Consider the following 12,911-nt stretch of genomic DNA (forward strand, 5'->3'; position numbering starts at 1 on the left):
CATGCACCTACACACAGGCACACACATGTACACAGGTGTGCACACATGCACACAGGTGTGCATACATGCACATGCATACACATGCACACACACACACACACACACACACACACACACACACTTATGCACTAAGAGTCAGTGTGTCAAGTTGGAACCTAGGCACTAAAAGTCTCTGCATGGTTCTACCTCTAACTCTTCCAGCCAACTCAGTCTCCATGGCAACACCCCCAGGCTACTCGGATGGAGTATGAGAGACCATGTGGAGCAGACACTCACCATCCTAGATGATGCCAGCCTGTCAGTCCCAGGCTGACCCGGTATCTGACTACACACAGAAATAAACTCATCTGAGGTGAGTAGTGACACCCAAGGCTGGCCCAGACCTATAGACTCAAGGGTGAGACAAAAAAATGGCTAGATGTTTAAACTATGCAAACATGGGGTGTTTGTTATTCTGTGAGAACTGACCAATACAGGCTTCTAGTTTATGCTCAGATGCTCATCTATCTCTTCCTTCTGTGGCCACCTGAAACCATTCCCTGGAGCCCCAAAGACCTAAGCCTAAAGTTGGAGGAAAGGCTTTGGGAGACAGGCTGAACTGCCGTCTACTTCCCTGTACACAAGCGTTTGCACAGCATACTTACTTCAACCTTGGAAGGCCGCCTCCAATTCCTTTGTTTCCTACCCGTCTATTCTCCTGGAGAGCAGCAGCGGCATTGATTTCAGCCTACGGCTGCTGGGGAAATATTAAACCCTATTGATTTGAAACTCAGGATCAGTTGCAAGTCAGGCACTCTGCATATTCCGAAGATGGGCAATTGAATGTCTTCAAGCTGAAGAGCAGTGGAAGCTTCGAAGTGGGGGGTCTGATGCAGTCCTTCAGGCCAGCTTCCTCCTCCTGTCTTCCCATACAAAGGATGAAATGAACCATGTCATGTTGACTAATCTTCCTTCTCTTCCCCAGGAAGCAGTCATCTTTCTTCTTTTAATAAGTACCGGCATAGGAACACACAACACACCATCCCTTGTTATCCATGCATTGAAGACCATCTTCGTGGTTCCTTCATGTCCTCAAGACACCAGCAAAAGTCTCTCTGGCAGTAAGCAAAGATGTCCTATTTGGAGTCTCTGATAGAACCAGCTATCCGTTATGACATTCACTGTTTCTGTGCTGTTCCATTGACTATGTGCCATATGTCTGACATTCTGGGGAGCTTGGCACTCACCCACAACACAGCCATTGCCAGAAGTCTTTCCTCTAAAGTGTTCACAGAAGATAGAACAGTGAGCTTTTGTTTTGTTTTGTTTTGTTTTGTTTTGTTTTTCGAGACAGGGTTTCTCTGTGTAGCCCTGGCTGTCCTGGAACTCACTTTGTAGACCAGGCTGGCCTTGAACTCAAAAATCCGCCTGCCTCTGCCTCCCAACTGCCGGGATTAAAGGCGTGCACCACCACTCCTGTGAACTTCTAAAAGAAACTATTTCCAGGTGAATCAAGAGTTGGGGTCCAGAATAGGCGGGACAGCTGAGGATGCACAAGCCTAGGGGTGTGGCAGTCAACTGGATGTACCTTCTGTAATCCCTACCCTGTTCTTAGAATGCACAAAGAGAACAGTGAGATATGCAAGGAAATTTATTTGCAAAAATATGAATGGACTTAGAATCTATATAAGCAAGGTGACCCAACCTCAGAAAGAAAAAAATCTCCCTCATATGAAGATCCTAGACTATAATATATATCCATACATGTAAATGAATGTACATATGGGTACATATAGCATGTATAAAGGACAACCAAAGGGACAGAATTCAGGCAAAGGACACACATGTCCTTGAAGAGAGCTAATTTTTTTCTATCTTGACTGTTTTTTGTGGTATACCCATGTATAAAAATGTAATTAATCGTAAAAGTGCAAAGCCCTAAGAAACACTCCCTGGCACAGAAAACCCTTCTAGCTGTGGAGAAGCTCATTAAAAGGCAGAGTCGGGGACGAGGCCCGAGTCTGTCTATTTTAACCTAGCTGTGTGATGTTTCATTTGTGAGTTCATTATAGTAGAATGGTTTTGTTTTTATTTTTATTTTAAAGAGTACTGGCTCACATTTCTCGATCCTTTTATTGCTTTGGATTGGACAATGCACAGCTGCGGGGTCACCAGATGTCGTTTCACATCCTGGTCATCAGCTCTCCTGGGATATGGCCTTTCTTTCCACAAGAAAGAATATTCTAGTCCCCTAGACAAACCTGTATGTGTCTCTTTCCCTAAGGGGCACATTTGTCTTCCTTGTTCACTCTTCGACGTCAGGACTGCCTCTTACAAGGCTGAAGCACATTCCCTTCTATTGTACGTGTGTAGCCTGATTTCTTCATCTGGATCAGTTGGTACATCTCAGGCAAATTGCTACCAATTATAACACTGCAACCTACAAGCATAAAGCCGTTGCCTGTGACTTCACTTCCTTTGCTCTATCCAGAAGTGAGCTTGCTGGATCATTCGGCAATCCTACTTTTAGCTTTCTAAGAAGCCCCCACACCCGGTGTTCACAATGTCTTTATCTAATTCTGTAAGAGGGCACAGCTTCACCCACTTGACTTCTGCATTTCATCATCCTTATGTTTGAGAGGTGGCATCTGATGGTCGCAGTTTGCATTTTCCCGGTGGTGATGAAGTTGGGAGCTTTCGCCTGTGCTTGCTACCCATTTTGTCTTCTGTAGGAAAGTTCATATTTAACCCCCCTTTACTCTTCAGTTCCACAAGTTCCTTATATATTTTACAAACATATAAGACATTTAAAAATATATATGAAAAAAATATTAAATCTCAGTTTCTACTTTTGCCCAAATTATTGAAAAATAATTTATAATGTCTCATGATTAACCATGGACATTGCATCCAGCATTTGATACCTTGGGTATATAAATGACTTGTCATTAATAACATAAATGAATAAATACCAATAGGAGTGGCAAGATGGCTCAGTGGGTAAAGCTAACTACACCAAATCCTGATGACCTGAGCTCAACCCCAGACCCCACATGGTGGAAGGAGAGAACCAAATTTCAGTGGGTAGGAAACCTCAGAGCTTATTCAACATCTTTATAGGAGTCAGGACGCGGGGGACCGTGACGTCAGCGCTTATGGGGATGACACTAAGCACACCTGGGCAGACACTGGGTGCTGAAATTTCCCCCACAGGCCTTGATTTCATACCCAGAATGCTCTAGAACTTCTGATCCCAGCTGGAGCAAGGTCATCCCAAGAGTGAAGAGTGGTTTGTGGGCAAGGCAAGAGGGTCTTATTCCTGTGTGCACACACAGGAAATCATAGCACATAAACAGCTGTGATGTTCCTGTCCTGTTGTCACCAGAGACTGTTAGGAAGGCCTGAGAAAGAGAAAGATAGGTAAAGAACACTAACATCTCCCGGTGAGCCAGGGGGAGGGGGAGAGTCTCGGCTGGCGTTCTACATCTTGCCTGGCAGAGGGTGACATACTGGTCTTGCTTGCTGTCCTAGATTCGTTTCTGTGACTTGGTAAATATTACGACCCGAAGGAAGACAAGGGGATTTATTTGGCGTACCCTTCCGGGTCACAATCCATCACTGACAGGAGTGAGGGCAGGAACTCAAGTGGAACTTGAAGGCAGGATCCCTTGCTACTGTGCTCTGTGTACCATCGCCTCCAAGCAGGAAGCTCGCTCTCAGCCAAGGAAGTACAGAAGGAACCATCCGGAACCACTGCTTGCTGGCTGCCCCCAGGCACATGCTTGGCCTGTTTCCTTATAAAGCTCATATGCCCAGGCCCACCGCTGCCCCAGCGGGATGACCCCTCCTCCTGCATCAATTAGCAGTCAAGGCAATCCCCACACATGTGCCCACCGGGCAGTCGAATCTAGGTAATCCCTCAGTCTCTCTGCTCAGGTCACTCTTGGCTGTGGTAACCAGACATCTAAGACCACCCAGCACACGTCTGAAGCTTGCCGGGACGGCTAGCTTAGGGTCTCTACCTTAAGCACACAGCATCAAGAAGCTAAATGTGCCAACATTAAGACAATTAGAACCCAGAGTTCTAACATCTCTAGCTAAAGATGCTGCGTGTGAAAGTCCAAAGTCGACAAGTTCCCCTTTCCTGCCTGGTCAGAACTTATAAAGAAAAACTCCAGGTCTCGGGACTGGAGAAACAGCTCTACAGCCAAGCACACTGGCTCCTCTTTGAGAGGATCTAAGTTTAGTTCCCAGCACCCACAGGATGGTTCACAACTGTCTGTAAGTCCAGTTCCAGAGGATCCCACACCCTCACACAGACATACATGCAGGCAAAACACCAATGTGCATGGAGTAAAAATAAATTTAAAACTTTTTTAAAATTAAAAAAACCTCCATGTCTCAGCATTCCATAAAAAAATGGGTTTAATAATTCAACCTACCTACAAAGTGTTACCTAGTAATTGAATGAACTTAAAAACATATAAACATCTCAGAACGGTGTGTGAGCAGTACATGTGGATTTACCATTCTGGTTTGACTGAAGATCTGTTATCTTTCTCTCCCTTATCTGAGGGATGAGGGGGAAAACCCCTGAGGTATCTTTTCCCAGCCCTGGCTGTGCTAGGCAGGGAGAGCCAGGGCCTCCCACGGCCTGTGGTTGGGATTGTGGAATCTGCTTTCTTGTGGCATTTTGCTGCAGTTCACAATTATTGATCTTGGTTTCTGGGAACAACATGGTAACATAGTAGATGCTTTCAGACCCAACTTTGTTTAGATAAAGGGTCACAACTTCCTAATCTTGACACAGGAATAACCAGTTGGGAGTCTGGAGTCTGGGGCTTCCATGGCACCTCAGCCTGGCACTCGCTGAGAGTCTTTCAAAAACAAAGTGGAACATCGTTCTCACTTAGATCAACTAGACTCTCCCATCGTGGCGTGAGAAAGGTGGACTAAGATAGCCCCTTTGGTCTTCCCCCATGAGATTATGTAATCAATCGGTCATTAGTGGTGACAGCCACAATGCTTGAGGTTGACACTGTGCAGGCTAGCTTCATTATTCTGACCTTTTCAGTGTCCAGGACAAAGGTGTTCTCATTAACCCATTTCACAGATATGGACTGAAGCCCAGAGGCTCCTCCCCTGGGAAGCCACACAGAACCAGTGACTGTGTTTTTTTTTTTTTTCGTTATTAATTTTTGATTGTGTGCTTACGTCTGTGTCTTAGGGAAAGGAGCACATGAAGGCAGTGCATGCAGGGTCTCCAGAAGAAGGTTCTAGGCCCTCTGAAGCTGTAGTCACAGGCTGTCATGATCTGCCCAACATGGGAATGGGAACCAAACTCCAGTCCTCTGAAAGATTAGTGCCAGCTCTTAACCTCTGTGCCATCTCTCCAGCCCCAGCATCTGTGTTCTTATCCGTGATAATAATGCCCTTCGATGTCTGGAGATGGTCCTAAAGACAGGGTGGAAAGAGGGAGAAGGAGGCTAGCCTATCTGTGTCACAGTCTTGGATGTGTTGAGTGGCCCTGGAGGAGACAGGCACCTGTTCAGAGAAGACAAGAGGAAAAAAAACAGAATGTATTCCTACAGCAGAATGAGAGCATCCAGCCTCAGTCATGCATCGGGTTGCCATGGGAACCTCCTGAGGAGCCCTGGACCCCTCCCTTTAGGTCACCACAATTGCCCTGGAGGAGTGATGCAGCACTCAGGGTATCACCTCCATGTTACCTTTTGGTAATGTTGATGACCTTGTCTGACCTTTGTTATGCAACAGACACCATACCTCTCCCTAGAGGAAGCCAACACAAAGTGCATGGCCTCGTGGTCTGGGACTAAAATCTCATCAGGCCTTTGGGTTAATGGAAATCTTTACCTCCTGTGACAATGACATGAGCAAGATTCATTCTTCTTTAAGTCCAGAGATGTGGAGGCAGTTTAGTCCATGTACATAGCCCAACTCTGTTCTGCCCCATAGAACCGGCTGTGGGGCAGAGGGCTCACTCACCTGGCAGCAGCTGTCTGCAATCAGCAGTGGTAGCTGTGAAGGCTATGGCTGCTCCAACAGCCACCAACTCAACTGCTAGACAGGGAGCCAGCACTGAGACTAATACCAGGAACCCACACAAAAGAGGGCTGTATCCTTTCCGTGTGTGTGTGTGTGTGTGTGTGTGTGTGTGTGTGTGTGTGTGTAGTTTGCATTCTGGGTCCACACTGCACCATCAACAGCTGTCAGAAAGGTGTCTGGGCACCCAAGAACACACCTCTGTTGTCTCCACTGTCTGGAAATAGTCTCCTCATCTACGCCAAGGAAAACCTTGAAGAAGGGAGAGGCTGGACTATGCTTTCTGGTAAAGGCTATAGAAACCTCGTCAGTCCAATGGAAGAGAGTACAATGCAAGTACTCTACAGAACCTGTAATGCCTCACCGTACTCATGATGTTCAAAATGCCAGGGCCTCTGAGTGTAGGGTGCCAGTCAAAGTCCAAAGCAACTACAGGAAGGTGTGGCTGTCCACATGCATCCTCAGCTGAGCCTCTGCTGTCCAACGGAGTGGACTGTGACTGCAGCTCTTCTGGCACAGTGTCCTCCAGGAGCTGATGTGCACACACACCAATGTATTAACTGGCATGTATATGTAACTCGTGTACACACCCAAACATGTTGACATGCCCACACACTAACACATGAACTGACATGTACTCATGATAGCATGTACCTACCCAAATACATACATCCTGACATGCACATACATGTGTACAGACTTTAACACATACAAACTGAAATATGTGCACGCATACACACACACAAATACAAACACATGCTGACATGCATACACTCAAACATACACACTAAGGTATGAACTGACATATACACATTATGGCATATAAGCATGCTAATGTACACATACCCTGACATACACACATGAACTGATATACGTACACATACCAACACACATACACATAGACACATTGACATGAACACAGAATGAGGTCAACTTGGTAGGATATAGGTTCACCTAGGAGGCACACATTTGGACATATATGTAAGGGAAGTTATAGATTGGGTTTACAGAGGTAGAAAGAGCCACACTGAATGTGGACAGCACCAGGCCATGCACTGGGATCCTGAACCAAATAAAAAGCAGAGTGAGCCGAGCACCAGCAGTCCTGATTGCAGACACAATGTTACCAGCTAGCGCAGCAGCTTCCTGTCATGGTGAACTGTAGCCCCTCGAACCTTGAGCCAGAATGTGCTCTTTTTCCCTTAAGTTGCTTCTGTCTGTTATTTTACCACTGTAATAACAAAGTATCAAACACAGCACACTCCTCTCCCCCTCCCAGAGCCTACACTAACGGTTCTCAACCTTCTGAGTGCTGTGACTCTTTAATACAGTTCATGTTGTGGCCATTCTAACCATAAAATTGTTTTCATTACTATTTCATAAGTGTAATGTTGCTACTGTTTAAAAATACTCAGGTATTTTTAAAATTAATCTATTAATAATAATAATAATTTTTATGAGATAGAATTGTTCTGTGTAACAGCCATGGCTGTTCTAGAATCCACTCTGTAGACCAGACTGACCTTGAATTCAGAGAAATCCACCTGCCTCTGCTTCCTGAATGCTGGGATTAAAGACTTCTCATGTCACGGCTTCACAGGACTGTGTCAGGGGTCAATGGCCTGTGTCCCTGTCTGAGTTTAGGGCTCAACTGAACATTGATTTTTGTTTTTCAATTATGGAAGTTCTTCAGTAATATTTTTTAAATATTGTTTTCCTCCTGTTTTTCCCTTGGTGCCCCTCTGGAACTCCTCTCTGTCCCTTTTACCCCTCTGAGTTACATCTTCAGTGGGATTCTCAGCTTCATTTCCAAGCCTGCCCTTCCCTGTTGCAGTCATAGCTTCTCTGTTTCCAAGTCTACCTGTTTCCCTTCACTTTGCATAGTGAACTATATTCCTCATTTGATCATGTTGAACATCTAAACACTCCCATTTTCAGATTCCTTGGACATAACCTTCATCTACAGTTCTTGTGAATTCTCCTCTCACTTGGTGCAGGATTTACCTATCTTTCTTGAGGGCTGTAATTTACTCTGTGGTTGTGTGACTAGGCATGGCCCCCAAAGATTCATGTGTTTGAATGCTTGGCCATAAGGAGTTGCACTATTAGGAGGTATGGCCTTGTTGGAGTAGGTGTGGCCTTGTTGGAGGAAGTGTGTCACTGTGGGAGTGGTCTTTGAGGAAGACTCCCACATAGAAGAATGGCCCAGTGAGACACAGCCTCCTTCTGTTACCTGTGGATCAAGATATAGAACTCTCAGCTCCTTCTCCAGTGCCATATCTGCCTGCATGCTGCCATGTCTTTTGCCATGATTATAATGGACTAAACCTCTAACAATGGTAAGCCAGCCCCAATTAAATGTTGTCTTTTATAAGGGTTGCTTGGGTCATGGTGTCTCTTCACAGCAACAGAACTTAACTAAGACACCCTCCTATATTTCTGTCATAAGCATGTCTGTGCACAGTAAGTAAGATGCGAACCTGCCTGTAGCTTGTGTTGGCCCTTGAAGTGACCCCTCTGAAGGAAGTTCAACCTCGGCTTCTGCTGATCCCAGGGAATCCACCAGCTCTAGGCTATTTTTCATTTGTTTCTATACTATACTGTTGCTTGATGTGGGGCCTTGGTTTGTGTCTGGCTGGTGCATTTTGTCTTGAAGCCACAGACTGTAGAGGCCTGTGCATTAATTCTTTCTTACCTAAGATTGAATGTGACACAATAATGGCCTTTACTTAATCCTTAATGGTCTCCTTAAACCTTTTGATTGGACACTGCCCTACTGCTTTGTGTATGCCAAATTCCTTATTTGATCTAGTTCTGACCCAGCTCTGAATTCTTGCCTCTGGCCCCCGGATCTCTTCCTTCCCTGTGTTTGAACTCATAAGTAGATTTTCATGATTTCAGAACTTGGAATCACAGAAGGGGCTTTCCAGTGATCTCAGTTCATGTTGACCTGACACTGTGGAAGAATGTTGGAAGCAGAGAGAGATAAACTTATGGCCAACACTTCCTCTCACCTGAGTACCTTTCACTCTGCTCTCCTGTGCCTCAGAGTCAAAGATTGATCAAAACAAGAAAAAGAAACCAAGAAACAAACCCCCAGTGGGCCAGCAAACTCCGTAAGGCAAGGAAAGGCCTAGCCTCACAGAAGCTTCTGCAACAGGAAATCACTGGGAGAGTGAGTTTGGAACTCCACTCCCTGCATCTTTCTGCATCTTTGGTGTGTTCATCAAAAGCAAGCAGGTTAGTTCAGCCAAAGAGAAGTCGCTACCCCTGCTTCCCTCCCCGCAGGGACACAGCTCACTTTATGAGAAGCACTGTTTTTCTTGGAAACACAATTTTGCGAAGAGGACTCTGTCCTCACAGTTCCTCACACTCGCCCTGTAGATGTTCAGGAACTCTGGGCATGTTCTTGTCTGGATGCAAAGCTGGCCGGGCCAAGCCGCTCAATAACACACAATAGAAATGTTAACTGCATTATTGATTTCTGATTATGTTTGTATTGCCTGTTTAATTTTATTTTCTTTGCAGGAAATTTTTTAATCAAAAATCCAGTTATTGAAAAGGCCCACGAGCCAAGTGATGCTGCCGAGACCGAGGAAAGGCAGTCATTAAACCCGCACTGCTCCTCCTTCACCCTTCACCCTCCCCCGCCAGGGTTCAGGCTCGAAGCTCCTCCATTTCCAAGCGAGAGTAAATGCATGTGACCTTCAGCTCCACGGAGGTTCACCTCCTCTGATTAACTTTGCCATGTTATCCCATTAAATAAAAACAGTTTTGACACCCAGAGACTAAAGCACCCTCAAGATAACACAATAATGTCCTGCAATCATTTCAAATTGGATTGCAATAATTCGTTTAGGTGACCATACATATTTGTTATGTGTAATATGAAACATCGCAAAATGAAATCAATAGGAATGTTTCTTGTTAATGAAGATATACTGGGCTGTTATGTGTGGGTTGTGGACTTGATACCGCAGAAATCTTATTTGTATTATAAATTTCAGAGTATCCTGAGAGTTACAAATGAAGATAGCATTTCTTAGAGAAGTGATGGCTGGTCATTTAGGAAATTATATCATCAATTTTATGTCATTTCTTGGTCTTTCAAGGTCTTTGCATAATAACATAGTCTTAGAGTTCAGGTTAAAAAAAAAAAAAACTTCTGACTTAGTGATTGCATATAATGGATTGCAAATAAACTTCTACCCAAACTTTTACTTTAAAATGATAGTTCTTGAGATAATCTAGCTTTATGTGAAGATCCATCCCATAATATCTTAACACACATTTCAAGAAAGTTTTTTCCTCTTATCATGAAAACTGAAGCTATTAAGTAGAGATAGGTAAGTAATGATACAAAGTATAGGTTTTTTTTTTAATTGTAAAATTACACACGCACACACACACACACACATAGCCATGGTGTTGTGCATGCGAGGACAACCTGTGAGAGTGTCAGTTCTCTGCTTCTACCATGTGGGTCCTGGGGATGGAACTTAGCAGCAAGCACCTTAACCCACTGAGCCACCCCACTGTCCCTATATATACATCCATAGGTATATATGCACCTATACACACACACACACACATTTGCACACACACACACACACACACACTCATACATTTGCACACACAAAAGCCAACCACTGAGAGTGTAATGCATGTCACTAGAATGCCATTGAGCCACATATTAAATAGAATATTATACAGTACAGAATACATATGTTTACTTATACATATCAATGAATTAAATAAGATTGTTTAAATTCCAATGAACTAACCACCATCTCACTATGCTTTTGAAAGACCAACTTAATGATGTCTTTCTGCATGTTGAACATTATGATACAGTTTCGCCACCACTCACGTCCTGTGCTTCTGGGGACCTGTCGCACACCTACAGTACGGTCCCTGGGAATGTTCTACTCTAATGAGAAAGAAGGCTCTAGACTGCAACCCCAGCCATTCGTTATCCCCGTCTCCTTACAGAGCACTGTGGTCTCATTGCTCACTTGGGGCCTGTTTTTCTTGGGACCCTTCCTGTGTTCCGTCTACCAAATCTTAAACCATCAGTGTCCATGACTATGGGCCAAAAGCAACTCCCACCCCTGCCTTAGCCAACACTGGGGTCTCCTGTGGTCCACCTCTATCCCTGTGAGAACTGGCTGGGTGGGAGTGGCACCCACCCTGCAGCTAAGAGCCGCCTCCCCAGTGAAGAGCTGGACTTGACCTTTGCCCGACCCTGAGGCTCCATGGCCCTCAAGCTGACTTCAGAGCCTCTTTACCTGCTATCTCTCACACCACCATCCACATAACTTTATGCTCTTTGGGCAATCCTGTGGACAAGCCGGCTCCAGGACCCTGCTGTATTTGCATTTCGGGACCTTTCTCACTCTCCTTTGTAGGCTGAGAGGGTCCTCAGGGGACAGTCCCATGTGGAAGGAGCAGGGGACCTGGAGGAGCCAGCTTGTCCACAGCACCTGGGACACTGTGACTCTGCTTAGGTCTTCTGCTCCCATAATTCCTCCTCTAAGGGAGAGTCCTCCCTACCTATGCAAGGACTCCTCCATACCATCAACAGACATCCAGATCTTTCCTTACCCCCACCCCAGCTCTGCTCCCTAAATGATCACATATGAGCAATCTGCCTACTCTAAAAAATATGGCTCCCTAGACTACTCCCACCCACCTAGCCTAAGGTAACCGCTTAGCCTTCCCTTCCCAGTGCATTGTCTTGAAGCTGTAACTTAGGCTCCCCTCCAGCTCTCCCTCCCCTCCTTCTCCTAAATCACCATTACCAACCCATGAAACTGCCTTGGCCAAAGTTCCCGAGGCCAGAGAACCTTCGAATCCAACCACAAGCTCCATCTCGTTCATCATGATCACAGATTCCCAACCTTGTCAAATTTACAGTCTACGGACCCCCAGCTTGTATTTTCCACGAAATGATATCACCTTCTTCCAGTAACTCCTTTTTATAAAGGTGCATGGTAAATTGTAATCTTGGAAAGCCCAGAGAAAGCTGTTTATTGAACCCTGTGATACACTTGCCCTTTGTGGCCCCGCCCACTGTGGCCCCGCCCACTGTCTGAAGCTCATCCTCCTGATAGGGTCCTTGATTTTCCTGCCCACCTTCAGTCTCTGGACCCTCCTGCCTCTGCCCACCTCCACTAAAGGCCTCCAAGATGGTCCACCAGATGACCTTTCTCGTTCCCCACTCAGTCCCCTCCGTCTTGGATGTGTTGCTGATCTGTCCTGTTGGTCGCGTTGATACTATGGGGCACTCTCACCGTGGATCAAAACCTGCTCACATAGCTCAGAAATATCATTCTGCCATGCCCCTTCCCCAGCCCTCTCATTCCATGAACCTGACATTAGTTCAGGTTCTTTTTATCCTTCCTTGACGAATTCCCTTATCTGCCTCTTATTTATTCTTTAATCTCTGCTCACATTCTGTCTGCTCCCCACTAAAATCCTATAACATCTCCTTCCTATAGGGAGGCTTTCTGGTCCCCCCAGGATGCATGAGGCCCCGACTATAATGCAGGCCACCAGAATCTGCTCATCCTTGTCTCCCACCCAGACATGTCTCATCACTACCTGTCTTTCCAGAAGGCTCCTTCAGTGATCCCTACACATGGAGCTAATTTTAAGCCATGTTCCCCCAGAACATTCCTCTTCTGGTCTGTGGTGACTCTGTCCCTCTATACATACCTCTGTCATATTCCCCCCCATGCTATCTGCTTACCACCTTGGCTCTCTGTTCATGCCCAGAACGCTGGGGTTGTTCTGGTCTCTTCCTGACCTGGAATTAACGAGAATCCTCCCTCGAGAAGATTCTCCACAAGTACTCAACTTCTCTTGCC

At 45.5% G+C, this 12,911-nt stretch overlaps 1 long non-coding RNA gene across 1 annotated transcript in view; it reads right to left on the reverse strand.

Annotated features, from left to right (window-relative positions):
• LOC110311805 overlaps positions 1 to 12,911 on the reverse strand; it is a 38,753-nt gene extending 25,842 nt beyond the window's left edge. The window contains exon 1 of the long non-coding RNA XR_002379996.2: positions 12,794 to 12,911. This is a non-coding gene — a long non-coding RNA (uncharacterized LOC110311805). The remainder of the gene's footprint in view (positions 1 to 12,793) is intronic.

This window comes from Mus caroli, chromosome 16 (genome assembly GCF_900094665.2).
Source record: "Mus caroli chromosome 16, CAROLI_EIJ_v1.1, whole genome shotgun sequence".
In the NCBI taxonomy this organism is placed as follows: domain Eukaryota; kingdom Metazoa; phylum Chordata; class Mammalia; order Rodentia; family Muridae; genus Mus; species Mus caroli.